The sequence below is a fragment of the Vicugna pacos genome, chromosome 3 (genome assembly GCF_048564905.1).
Source record: "Vicugna pacos chromosome 3, VicPac4, whole genome shotgun sequence".
NCBI classification, from domain to species: domain Eukaryota; kingdom Metazoa; phylum Chordata; class Mammalia; order Artiodactyla; family Camelidae; genus Vicugna; species Vicugna pacos.
This window is the reverse complement of record NC_132989.1, coordinates 32,982,661-32,996,238: the sequence shown is the minus strand read 5'-3', so window position 1 is coordinate 32,996,238 and position 13,578 is coordinate 32,982,661. Positions and strand designations below refer to the sequence as shown.

The 13,578-nt window shown below is 38.9% G+C and overlaps 2 long non-coding RNA genes across 2 annotated transcripts; one reads left to right on the top strand and one right to left on the bottom strand.

Annotated features, from left to right (window-relative positions):
- Window positions 1-538: 538 nt before the first annotated feature.
- Window positions 539-4,780, bottom strand: LOC140689493 (uncharacterized). The gene is made up of 4 exons (XR_012064496.1): window positions 4,594-4,780; window positions 3,943-4,118; window positions 2,806-3,216; window positions 539-1,690 (listed from the first exon to the last, which is right to left on the bottom strand). It is a non-coding gene; the product is annotated as an uncharacterized lncRNA (long non-coding RNA).
- On the top strand, window positions 2,891-12,140 carry LOC116278130 (uncharacterized). The gene is made up of 5 exons (XR_004187502.2): window positions 2,891-2,973; window positions 3,910-4,129; window positions 10,206-10,334; window positions 11,746-11,847; window positions 11,981-12,140. It is a non-coding gene; the product is annotated as an uncharacterized lncRNA (long non-coding RNA).
- Window positions 12,141-13,578: the final 1,438 nt, after the last annotated feature.

Genomic DNA, 13,578 nt, shown 5'->3' with positions numbered 1-13,578 from the left:
CTTTTCTGGAAACCCAGAGAATGCCTCATCACACCTACGATGACCCCAGGTTTGAACACTTCACTACTAGGAAGGGAGTTGTCAGACCTACTCTGTCTTCAGTTCCTGGTGTTGTTAGAAACTCTGAACTATAGGCCAAGCATGTGCAGATTAGCTTCCTGCCTGGTTAATAAACTGTCTGCATTTCTAGAGACACCTATAAGCAAATGTTTCTTCCTCTCCTGGAATTTAATATATACGAGAGTCCTGGAAATCCTCACTCCAGACTGCAACAAACCCTTACATTTCATGTGAATAAACGAAGATGTCATCTTTTGAGCTATTTATCTCCTTATCATCCCATCAACTGGGATTTTTAAAATAATTCTGTAAAAAAAAAACTTTCCCCCTTCCTTTCCATTTTTTAGTAATAGAAAAGGTGCCTATTTTACTCTCTCTGTCAGCCTCAATGCGCAGACTGTGAAAACATATTAGTCACTCACTTCACACCTCTGGAGGAAAACAAAACACCAAATAGGAAAAAAATCTATCCAAGCAAGTTCCATGATTCTTAGATCATCAGATTTTTCCAAACAAAGTTTACATGTTTGTATCTCAACTGCCAGACCAAAATTCCAGAAACCTGGGGTCACAGGACAAAAGAAAGGGAGCCATGCTTTCCTGGGAATCTGCAGTATTCCTGGGAGAGCCCAGTCCCGGAGCCTTTAGCTCTGCACATGACACTCCCAGGTTCCCCAAGGAAGCAGGGTTAATTTCTCCTGCAGGCTTATTTCTACCCTTTGTTCTTGCAATATCTTCCAGGAGGACATACAAAGAAATTGTGGTTTGCAGTCAAGCAGGCCTAGGTTCCAGTTGCCCCTCAGACCCTCTGCTGTGAGGCCCTACCTGTGTCACGTCCTCAGTGTTTACTTCTCCCTTAAACTGGAAATAACAATGTTTGGTTCCAGGACTGTGGCAGGATGGAAAGCAACAGCATCAGTGGCAACGGGAATGAGTGCTGGAAGTGTTGGTGGCTGCTGGTGGTGACCCTTGGTTCTTCTCCTGGTAGACACCTTCACACCTCCGGGGAGGCGGAACAGTAGGTCCCACCCTGAGAAATTTAACAGTAGTTTTTCTCATTCCACATAATCCTGAGCATTGAGTTAATTTTTTTAAGAAGGTGGTGGGAGGTAGGGATGGAGGGCATCCTACCCTGGCGTTTCCTTCTCTGTGTCCTGGTGCAGAGAAATGCCTCGAAATGGGTTATGGGCCCCAAGGTGTTGATGCTTCTGCCCCAGGGAGGCTGCAGGGATGAGGCTGCAGGAGTTCAGAGGCCTATTTTCTTCCAAGGAGCAGCCTCATCTTTTCTCCCCAGTGTGCTTTACAGATATTCTCCTTTTCATGCCAAATGCTGGTGGCACCGTAGGCCTCTAGGAAACCTTATATACAGCTTTTAGAGGAGTGTAGTCTACAGAGCAATAGAGGGTACGTAGTCATGATGAATGTCTATGTACTCTATGATCCGGCCGTTCCCTCCCAGGTCCATAAGGGGGCATGTAGGAGGGTATTCATCATGGTGGGGTCTGCGGACCCAGGGAGCTGCTGCAGTCAGGGTGCCCCTCGCTGGGGTGGGTGCTCATGTAGGCGATGGCCACCATGAAGTCCTGTGTAAAAGACTAGATGTGCACTCAGCAACAGTGTGGGTCCCGTGCTGAGGGAATGAAGGAAGAAATGGAATGAGATCTGCAACCTGATGTCACACAAATTAAAAATGCAGGAGTACAAAATAACGCTACACTTTACAATAATACAGAAAACAAAATAATATACAGTAAACACGTCAAAATGGTTGCCTCTGGGAGTGGGGAATGGAGATAAAAAGGAATGGATGGACAAGGGGATGGATGGATGATTGAATAAATAAATAAATATGCTCCCTGTGCAGAGGAATTGGGGATGTGGTTGACTCAGCCTTTTGCTTCTGTGTTCCCAAATTAAAAATTATTTTCTATGCTTGTGACTTTTAAAAGATTTGGAAGCAACTGCTCCAGGTAATGCAATTATTTCCTTGGGAGCCACTAACATAAGCATTTAAGAGTAATTCAACAAAAGTTAAATGTCACACCAGGAGAGAAAAAATGTGTATACAAGGTGTTTTACCATAATAATTATAGAAGACTAATTTGTAAAGAAAGGTCATTACCTTGAATTAAGATGTTAAAATCACTAGCTACACTACATGAATAATTATTTTAAAATGCCTCCTTTGATATTGAAAGAAGATCCTTAGGTGATCTAAGAGGTCTAAACTTGTAGGACAGTAGGGAGCCATAGGGATGGTATTTTCCCTTCTCAACATGATTTTGCTGGTCTTCCCATGCCAGCAATTAGAGTCATGTTACACTTGTGATCTCCACCTCCAACCCCCTACCTGGTCAAAAATATCTGAGAGGTGTGTCTGCAATCATCACTTTGGCTTTTTTTGGTTTGTTTTTTTACTTTAAAAAAACTTTATTCTGGAAGTTTTCAAATATATGCAAAGGTAGTAAGAATAGCACAATGAACCTTGTATATCCATTATCCAGCTTCAACACCTAGCAACATTTTGCCAATCTTGTTTCACCTATCCTTCCCACTTTTAGTTTTTCGTCAGTATTCTAAAGCAAATTTAAAAAGTACACATGACATAATTTCATCCTTGAATACTTCACTATGGACGTCTAATGCATAAGTATTTATAGATACGTACACACCCCACACCTGTGCCATTATCATGCCTAACAAATGAGTAATAATTATGTAATTTAATACCCATTCTAGGTTTACCTTTTCACAATAATGTAAAAAATATTGTCATTTATTTGTTCAAATCAGATGCAATCCTCACTTTGAAATCAATTTGGTTCGATCCGAACGTGACTTTCCAGCTGGAGAAGGGAGAGAATGCTATTTTGGCTGAACCTTGAGTGATTGGTGGAATTGGGGCACCTGCTGGTAAGTGGAAAAGACATTCCAGATGTAGGGAACAGCATGATTGATGGCAGGGACAGAGGAATGGCCAGGGCAAATACAGGAACCGGTCCAGAAATGAAGAAGCTACGCTGCGCAGCTGTGAGGTTTGGCCTGGGCGCCTGTCGCAGCTCTGACCCTTCCAGCTGCGGCTGATCCAGTTTTGGGAGCTTTCAAAGATGTTGTCTGACATTTTGTGGACCTGAAGCCAGCGGCTTCTCATTTAACCTTCATAGATTTTAAAAAAGAAAAAAAGTGTTACCAGCAAGTAACTTGAATATTCTCAACTTCCCTCTGACAGGGCTGCCAAATCTCTAGGTGAGGGTGTCTATCTATGCTAGATTCTTGATATTTACTACATTTTATTTCTTTTCAGTGATAAACTCGTGATGTATTCCAAACCTTGGGATGTTCGTATTACTATTGTCCCTGATACATGCATCTAATGTGCTGGGAAAGGGAAGTGATCCATTAGACAGGAGGGACAGTTTCTCAGTTCCCAAAAGGTTGCAGTGTTCAGCACCAGGTGCCAAATGTTTAAAAGTGAAGATCACTAAACACTTAGAATAATTTTTAACTGCTTTGTTGAGGTATAATTCACATAAGATACAATTCACCCATTTAAAGTGAACAATTCAGTGGGTTTTGGTATGTTACATTATTAATATTTTTAGGTAGTGGTAAAGGATATTTAACAAAATTTGCCATCTTCACCATTTTAAGCGTACAATTCAGTGCCATTAATTACATTCATGATGTTGTGCAACCATCACCACCATCTATTTCCAAACTTTTTTATCTCCCTAAACAAAACAGCTTACAAAATTGCAATGGTATCATTATTAGGTCTAGACTTAAAGAGTTTTGTTTATGAAATAGGGTGTTTGATATCATCATACTCTGCCACAATTCCCCACCCAGGCATTCTTACAACCCCCTGCTGCCTGTTTTTACCTGAGCTGGGAGCATCAGCCTCGTGGTGAATCCCATCAAAACCTTCAGGCTCTGTTCTGCTCTGCTTCTTGCCAAGCTGAAAGGAGGGTCAGCTGGAGTTTCTTTCTCTTCTGGAGATCTCAGGGGCAGAGGAAGTGGCACCAAATATGTGGACCAGATGTCTTCAAATAGAGGCCCTGCATTTTGCGTGAGTTTATTCAGCTATTCCTTTTCTCCCCCCCCCCCGGGGGAAGGTAATTACGTTTATTTGTTTGTTTGTTTGTTTGTTTGTTTGTTTGTTTGTGGCAGTACTGGGGATTGAACCAGCGCATGCCTAGCCACTACCAGCTACCTCTGAGCTATACCTTCCCCTCAACCGTTCCCTTTTATCTCCACTCCCCACTCCTATTTCCAACTCCCACTGGCAAACATTTTCATGTGTTTAATGTACGTTATTTTGTTTTATGTTTTTGTAAAGTGAATACAGCTTTGTGCTCCTGCATTTTTAAGCGGTGTAAGTTATCTAGGCCTGGACCTAGATAAGAGGATAAGATTTCCCATCCTTGTTTCTAGATTATCACCGCAACTGGCCTTGCCCCATGTATCCCAGACTGATGTCCTTGTCTTACATTAAAGGAAAATATACACATATCTCTTCATTAATGAACTTACCTTCAACTCTTTTAGGGGCAGCTGATAGCTTATAAGAGAAATTATACTCCATTCACTGGTTTCTCTCTTGTAAATTCTAAGTCACGATGCCAGAGGCTCTGTGTCCCTTAGGGTTCTTGGCTGCAAGCAACAGAAGTGAATTCTAACTTAAGCAGAGAAGGAAAATGCTGAAAACATACTGCGTAGCATGCAGAATGGTAGGAAGGCTTGAGGCCCTAGGTCAAAGGAGGCTACACGCTGCGGGGCGTGTCTTGGGAACTTGTCTGGGAAGTTCATTAGTGTTCCGAGCAAGAGTAGATTCTGTAGCTCCTATCCCCATAAACCCTGCATGTAGGACAGTGCTCTGTCCCCAGTGCCTTTGGAAATTGGATGTTGCTACCAGAATGGATTCGCCAATCTTCCCATTGGTTTATGTCGAATTCTGGAGCTCCTGCACCTGGTTGGCTAAACCTAAGCCTGCAAAAGAAATGACTGGCTGGCTTTTTTAGCATCTAGAGTGAGAGGCTGTCTCTTGCTAAGACTCAAATGGTTAGGAATTCCCCAAACATAGGAAGACAGTTCAGAGCAAGCAACCAAAAAAGTTACAGATGTCTCCTACAGGTAGGAAGCATCTGCTGTTCTGTACAGATCTGAGTCACAGCTTAATTTTATCCAGCTTTAAAAAATACTCTGAACTGGTTTGTTGGCCTCTTTTTCCTTCTGTTATTAAAATAAAAAGATACACTTGGGCAATTTCTTTCAGCAAGTTCTTTTAGTAAGGTAAAAATTCTGACATCAAAACCTCACAGTATTTTTGTCTTTTTCAAGTTAACATTGTTGTGTTGAAATATAACTATGGGGCAAGTCTTTTCATATTAAGTGTAACTACAGCTTATCCCCGAGATTCTAATCAAATTCTTATTCTGACCCAATATTTGCAGTTTGTAATTTTCAAAGGTTGTTTTCTATTGTCTTTCTTCTTTTAAACTGAAACAGTTAGATTTTCTTTTCTAAACAGTATATAGCTTGTATTAGTTTACAAGGTAGAAAAAGAAAAAAAAAGTCTGACCAAGAAGTACAGGGAAGTACAGGGGGAAAATACTGCTATTTGTATAACCAAATCCAAGGTTAACAAGGATTTTTGTTAGTGAAATATCAGTTTATCCAGACTACATTATTTCTCAGGTAAATAGAATCATATTTCTTGTGTGTTAATAGCTAGTCTGTATTTACCAGTTAGAAGTCTCACTCTGTTTATTCTTCAAAGTCTCAAAATCTTTGCTTCACTGATGTCCTGTGTATCTGACATCTTTTTAATGAGTAATAACTTACGAGCTGTCACGGCCGTTTCACATTAAGTTTACCCCCTCATCATTTCCTGTGGCTTTACGGTGAAATGTATATTTACTTAGTGACTGGGTATCCCATTTCTGCCCCTAAAACGAAGGTGAACTTGATGAGAGAGACTCAGTGTGGGAATTAGGTACTTGCCTCTCAGATAATTGTCAATTATAAAATAGATTGGATTCCAGACCTCCCAATTTTCCTGGCCAGGGTGAAAAAGATGTTTTGAGGAAGATCTGATCAGTGAAAGAGAAGATTGTTGGTGGGAGTGGGGGAGGTAGTTTGCGTAATTTCCTTTCAAATTTTAGAAATTCATGGCCCAGGCTGTCGCTGAAGCTCACTGTTGTTGCTTCCCAGGACAGGCAAACGTCTCTGACCTCCCTAAGCCAGAGAATACAGAAAGAAGCTGGTGAAAGAGGGAAGGGGAGGCCAGCCAGCTGGTGGAAGCATGGGTAGTGTGGGGGTGGGGTTGTTAATTAGCTTCACTTGTCTCACCAAGAGCCAGTGGCAAGCAGATGGCTGCACCCTTAATACCACCCATTTTTCGTCTTGTAGTGGTTGATCTTGTGGTCAGGCAGAAAGCCTGCACTTTTTTTTTTCTCTTCAAAATGTAGAAGTGGTGGAGAAACATACAAAGGGAAAAAATCTATATTTAAATATTATACATATCTAAGAAAAATAGATCTTATCTCCTTACATCTTTTGCAAAAAGTAGATGCGGATTCATATTTTGACAAGTGAGAGTGATTTGTTCTTTCTATTACAAAAATCAATCTAAACTAATCAAACTGTGTCTGGATGTCTAAAAAATAATCAAAAAATGATAAAACTGGCTATGAAGTTCAAACTCAATACCACAGCATCTTGTATTTGGAGAGAGGTTGACTTAAAGATAACTATAAGATTCATCAGAACACATGTCACATGTACTAATGCTGACCTCTTGGACACATACTAGCAGTTTCTAGGGGGTGGGGACTGTGGCTTGATTATTTTATAATTTCTCTGGAGCAGGCAATAATGATAAGTCACTGAAAATTTATTAAATGGAATGAAGCTGTAGTAAGTCAATTACTACTACATGTACTATTCAATATTTATATAATTGTTGCCTTTATGCCAAGTAAACATTAGTAAGCATGACAAAGTAAACAGTTAACATTCTGAAAATGCAGTGTTGTAGCAGGCACTGATTTTTCTCAGTGCTGATATTGTACTTTATATGCTAAATTAAAGAGTTTTCAAAACTGGAAAGTACGGACCCTAATATCTATTTTTGTAGAAGAAGGGAAAGGAATAAATATTTACTGAGCACTGACTATGTAACAGGTAGACCTTACATACATGATCATATTCAATCCCTTCAACATCCCTGTATGGTAGTTCCTTCTCTGCTTTTTACAAATGAGGTTCACAGATGTCAAGCAAATTGCCAGAGGTTGCATAGTGAGTGACTTAACAGGATTCACCCTCGGGTATGCCTAACTCTAAAGCGTGCACTGTCCTGCCTTTATTCTACCTGAACCCCAGTATCTCCATTGGTCCCCCAGTGTTCTTAGTTTTATCTGTCCAGTGATTGATCACATCAGCCCACTCTACCTCTAAAGCAGTCTCCACATTCTTTCTCGCCTCCAGCCCCAATGGCAGAAAGAGATCTGGCATCCAGATCTCCATCTAGTTAACTCTCCTACACATAAGTCATTTTTGGAGCTTGAAAAGACAAATGGGAAGTGAAACAGTGTATTACTGGTAATCTGAACAGAGCATTAGTTTTGATCCTAATAAGCAAATCTGCAATTCCCTTCTACCAAATTTCCAACCTTCACATTCACCTTGCGTTTGCTAACATGTGATACATGTATCTTACTCTTGTGTTTGATATTTATCCTATGGGCTGAAATGAACATCTTTTAGACCTAGCAACATGTAGGATGTTAACTAGATTCCATCTGGGGCAGGTGATATATCTATGGTTCTCTTTCTCATTGCTTAGCATGCCACGCTCAGTTGTTTTAATATGCATTTTAAATCAAGTGGTTGATTTTCTCCAATTTCTTTATGACCAAGTTTCCTGGAAGCATTTGCCATGACATAGTAAATCTGAAACTGAGATAGGCTGTTGGTATTTAAGGAGAAAAAGTCTTACATTGTATGTTGTTTACTATTTTATCAGCAATAGATACATAGTCACAGAAATAAACATTACAGATCAGACACTTATTTTCAGACAAAAGTAATAGAAAATCTGTTTCCAAATGGAATTCTTACAGTCTTTAAATAATTGTTTTGAGAAGTTTTGAGAGTATCTCTTGACTTGCCTTCTAGAGTTCGTTGTTCAAGGAAGTATGCAGAATATCTTTTAGATGAGGTAGACTCATTATGAGAAATGAGAGATTAGTCAGGGTACTTAGATCATTGTTGTATGTTGCTCTACTCCTGTATGAATGTCGTAGCCAGAAAAGTGACAAAATTTTATCCTTTGCACTGTCCCCCGGGGAAATTCTCCTACCTTAAAGAGTCTTATAATTTGGTCATAATGATAGACCAAAAGCAATATGCTTGGTTCCAAATGACTGCTATAGATGATAATGCCATGAAGGTTCATAGGAGGAATGACATCTTAATTATCTGGGGGTGAAACAGACATTCTGAATTCACTTTACTTTTAAAAATGAAAATACTGGACTCACCCCTGTCACTTCCTTTTTCCCTATGACAATTGAGATTTTGTTTCTCCATCGTTCACTTGAGGTCAACCCAACCCAAATCCCTTAAAGGAAGTATATAGTAAATGAAAAAAACTAAGAAGTTAAGACTGGGAAATGAAACCAATTTCTTTTAAATGACAACAGTCTTCTGAAACCTTGTGAAGAAGTTGATTCAAGTTACTACAGGGTGATTTTTCCAAGTGAATGTCACAGTGATGGAACTTTTCTGCAGTCATGGCTGTCATGGTGGGCTGTCTGACTAGTTATGGTCTGTAATGGTAAATGGGCTTATATAATTCTGGCTGTAACTCAAGAGTCCCAGAGAGACTAAGGGTAGAGTTATGTGCTGTATTTCCTTTATGTTCTCCACTGCAGTGTCTCATAACTTTATCATCCCATGATCTCTCTCAGTAAACATGAAAATCCCATCTGCCCCTCAAACCTGAGAAAGCCCTTTAAAAACAGGGTGCTTTCTGTCTTTCTCCACCACACCAGTTGAGAATCACAGCTTTTGAGAATCACAGACTGAAGCTTGCCTGACCACAAAGATTCAGTCAAACTTTTAAATAAATATGTTTATTAAAACAATAGGTAATTTTTTGATACCATAGATTTTGATAATTCCCCTTTTCTTTTCTTCTTCCTCACTCTCACCCCCTTTGTAAATTATTTCTCTATCCTTATTGAATTAAACTTGTGGTGTGTCTTTAGTGTTTAGAAAGTTGTTATAGTAATAAAAGAATTTAGGTCCTTGGATGACTAGAGATCAGTATTTGTATCTGGTAATAGAATGATCGTGTCCAAATAGGAAATCTTATAAAATAAAATCAATATAGTAGTGAAAAACAGAATTTCATAGGTAGAAACTATTATTTTAGACTTAGTTTTTCTTTACTAAATTCTCAGTTTTTTAGTATTCATATTCCAACCTTATCAAGACAAAAATGTCAATAGCTCTCAAGTCACCAGTTTTACCCTTAACACCTGACTTCATTATTCAAATGCATCTTTTAAATCTTATTAAGTCATAGGCTTTGAAAAAAAGTGGTTTTATATAATTTCTGGCTTCTGAAGAAATCACACAGGTTTACAGTAGGGTATAAAAAATGAAGAGTCCACAGGAAATTTAGAATTCAAGCAACACATAAGGTGGAAATGTTACCCACTTACAAAAAAAAAAAGCTTCAAAGTATATCTTATGAGTTTTAAAATCTAACCTGTAAGATTATGCTTTCATTGTGGTAAAATTTACATATAGTTACATGAACAGATTTTAAGAGTACAATTTAATGAGCTTTGATAACTGTATTTATCCATGTACCTATGAGCCTGTCACTCTAGAAAGTTCCTTAATGTCTCCATCCAATTAATCCTTACCATGGTAGACAACCACTGCTCTGATTTCTATCACATAGATTACACTTACTTGTCCCTGAATTTCATATAAACCAACCACTTAAAAGTACTTTGTATTGCTCAACATAATGTTTGTGAGATTCATCCATGTCGTTGCATGTATCTGTAGCTCATTCTTTTTAAGGGCTCAGGAGTACTTATACCATTATTTATTTGTCTATTCAGTTGACAGGCATTTGGATTATTTCCAGTTTGGGCCATTATGAATAAATCTACTATGAAGACTTCTTGTGCAAGTGTTTCAGTAGACATGTGCTTTCATTCTTCTTGGAAGTAGAACTGCTGGAATATAGGGTATGAGCATTTTTAACTTAATAATGAGCATTTTTTACTTTATATATATAACTTTGTAAACAGTTTTCTGAAGTGGTTGTGCTATTTTACATTCTCATCAGCAAAAATGAAAGTTTGAGTTCCTATTTTACTCAATCTACGTGTAAATCAGAGAGTTCACTAATTACTTTTCAATGTCATCTCTTTGCAGAGACTTTAACAGAATGTTTTTTGTATTATTAAATCCCAGGTATGTGGGTATCCAAATTCTGGATAATATTTTCCATATTCTAATATACATACTAAACATAGATAGAAATATTTCATATAAAATGTAGAATCATTTCACTTTATGGAATAGTTCTATTCCTGAAAAATTATATATAAAGATAATTTTTTGTAAATCAAACCACTTACTGAATAAGACTATCCCTACTTCAATGTCCAGTTAAATCTTCTTTTTCCATGTTGTCCTCTTATTCTCTAATTTCTTCATTCTCTAAATTTTAGCAGCCCCAGAGATTTGACCCTTGCCATCAGTGTCACTCCTTTGGGCCTTTGTCATTCATGGCTTGATTGCCTAACCTATTTATTCGCATGTATACATTTCATTTCCAGACAGAAAATACAATACCTCTATAGAGGGAATGTCCCATACTTCATGCTTTAAAATTTTTCTTTGATAGCATGTGATGCTGTGGCTTACACTCAGGAGCTACTCAGTAGAATCTCCTGCTTAATTTGTTTTCTATTTTTGTTTTGCTTTAGGCAAGGCATAACTGTGATTTTATGACTCAGCTTAAGTGATGTACTTGTTTTAATTATATGATCACTTCCTCCATTTTCCATTTTTCTTGCCTAATATCAGCCAAGCCTAAACACTGTCGACTAACATCTGCTTCCCTTACCACCTTACTAACTCCCAGTGTAAAGCACAACTACACAATGGTTTGAAATAAAAAGCACACCATAAGGATGTTAGGGATTCCATCTGGGGTTTTCCTCTAATTCTCCCTGGAGGTGTGGGTTGCCATTTCCAGAGCTCTACAAAGTACTGAATCCATTGACCAGTCCCTGGGGGCTGACATTCTTACCAGCTCAGCTCAGAGAGCATCTGTCTGTAAGTGGTTTCCTCTTCCCCACCACAGAGGCCTGACGGGTCCTGAGTGCACCTACATTACTTTGTTCATGCCACCTTTTTAGTACTGGGCACTGTGAGGCAGAATTTATGTATATGAATGCTTGATTATCCACAGTTGAACTGGTGAGCGCCTCAAAGTGGGGATCATGGACTTCAGTCATTTTTTTAAAAATTTATTTTTATTGAAGTGCAGTTAGTTTACAATGTTGTGTCAATTTCTGGTGTACAGCACAATACTTCCGTCACATAGGAATATACATACATTTGTTCTCATATTCTTCTTCACCATAGGTTACAAGACATTCAGTCATGCTTGTTCTGCATATAAGTCTGCAAATGTCTGCTGAGTAAATACATGGATTAATGACTGAGCAAACGAGTATGACTTTTCAGGTATCGTGAACTTTAATGATTTTCTGTTTTAATGGTTTTTATATGAGAATTTTTAGGCCAGAAAAAGTACTACTTTATTAATTCTTTTGCTCTCCTTCCATGAGGTTGATGTATGCTGTTTTTGTTTCTCCAGCATCCCCTCATCTCTTTTGGGGATGAACTCCTCATTCTTGATGGAATCCCACCCTATCTGGTTTGGTGAGACCACCCTTGACTCCTGACTCTCCCCCTCACTCCTGCCTATTGAAGGGTGGATTCTGGGCCTAGACTTGGCCCATCAGAGTACCGCTTAGCTCTGGACGCAGTAGTCAAGTCACAGGTAGGCATGTGACCCAAACAGTAAAATCTGTTTTCTTGAGATTTGTTATATGTGAGTTATCAGGAGAACTTAGGTTTGGGGTGCTTAGAAGCCAGCTTTTTAACCCTATGGGGAGAGCTTAGGATAGAATAAAACCTACTTGGGGGGAAAAGCAGTGTGAAGAGATATATGAGACCACTCTGATGATGAGATTGCAATCTCCCAGAGGCATGGACAAGCTGAGGTTTGCATATCAATCATATTAAGTTCAATACCCCATAGATTCTTCATCTTTCTGACCTACCTGAAGCTGACTCAAAGTCCAAGGAGATTCTTACCAACGGTAAGGAGAGCCTCTTGGTTTTGCTCTGTCTCCATTCTGCTCTGGCCTTCTCTATATGTGACTTACTGTAGTTCCCCAGGACGTTGGCCTCTGTCACATCTGTCCTCAATGCTTCTGCTGAGTTTTCTGCAGTCCCACCATCCCTCAAGTGGCCAGTTCACCCAGCTCAGCCTGCAACTTCCCTGTCCAATCCACTCATTTCAATCTGTTGGCTTTCCTTAGCTCTTCCACATCCTTCTTATGGGCATAGAAAAGGTGTATTTGCCAGGGTTCTCCAATAGGAGATCCAACAGGAGGTGTATATATAGACAGATTTATTTTAAGGATTTGGATTGTATGATTAGGAAGGCTAGCAAGTCCAAAATCTACCAATCTACAGGGTAAGCTGGCAGGCTGGAGACATAGGAGGAGCCGATGTTGCAGTTCAAGTCTGAAGGTTGCCTGCTGTTAAAATTTAATATTGCTTGGGAAAGATCAGTCTTTTGTTCTTTTCAGGCCTTTAACTGATTGGATGAGACCCACCCACAGCAGGGCAGGAAATCTGCTTTCCTCAGAGTCTACCGATTGATTGATTGATTGATTGATTTTGACATTTTTTATTGATTTATAATCATTTTACAATGTTGTGTCAAATTCCAGTGTAGAGCACAATTTTTCAGTTATACATGAACATATATATATTCATTGTCACATTTTTTTCTCTGCGAGCTACCATAAGATCTTGTATATATTTCCTTGTGCTATATAGTATAATCTTGTTTATCTATTCTACATTTTGAAATCCCAGTCTATTCCTTCCCACCCCCCACCCCCTTAGTAACCACAAGTTTGTATTCTATGTCTATGAGTCTATTTCTGTTTTGTATTTATGTTTTGTTTGTTTGTTTTTAATTTTAGATTCCACATATGAGTGATCTCATATGGTATTTTTCTTTCTCTTTCTGGCTTACTTCACTTAGAATGACATTCTCCAGGAGCATCCATGTTGCTGCAAATGGTGTTATGTTGTCGGTTTTTATGGCTGAGTAGTATTCCACCTCTTCTTTATCCTGTCATCTGTTGATGGACATTTAGGCTGTTTCCATGTCTT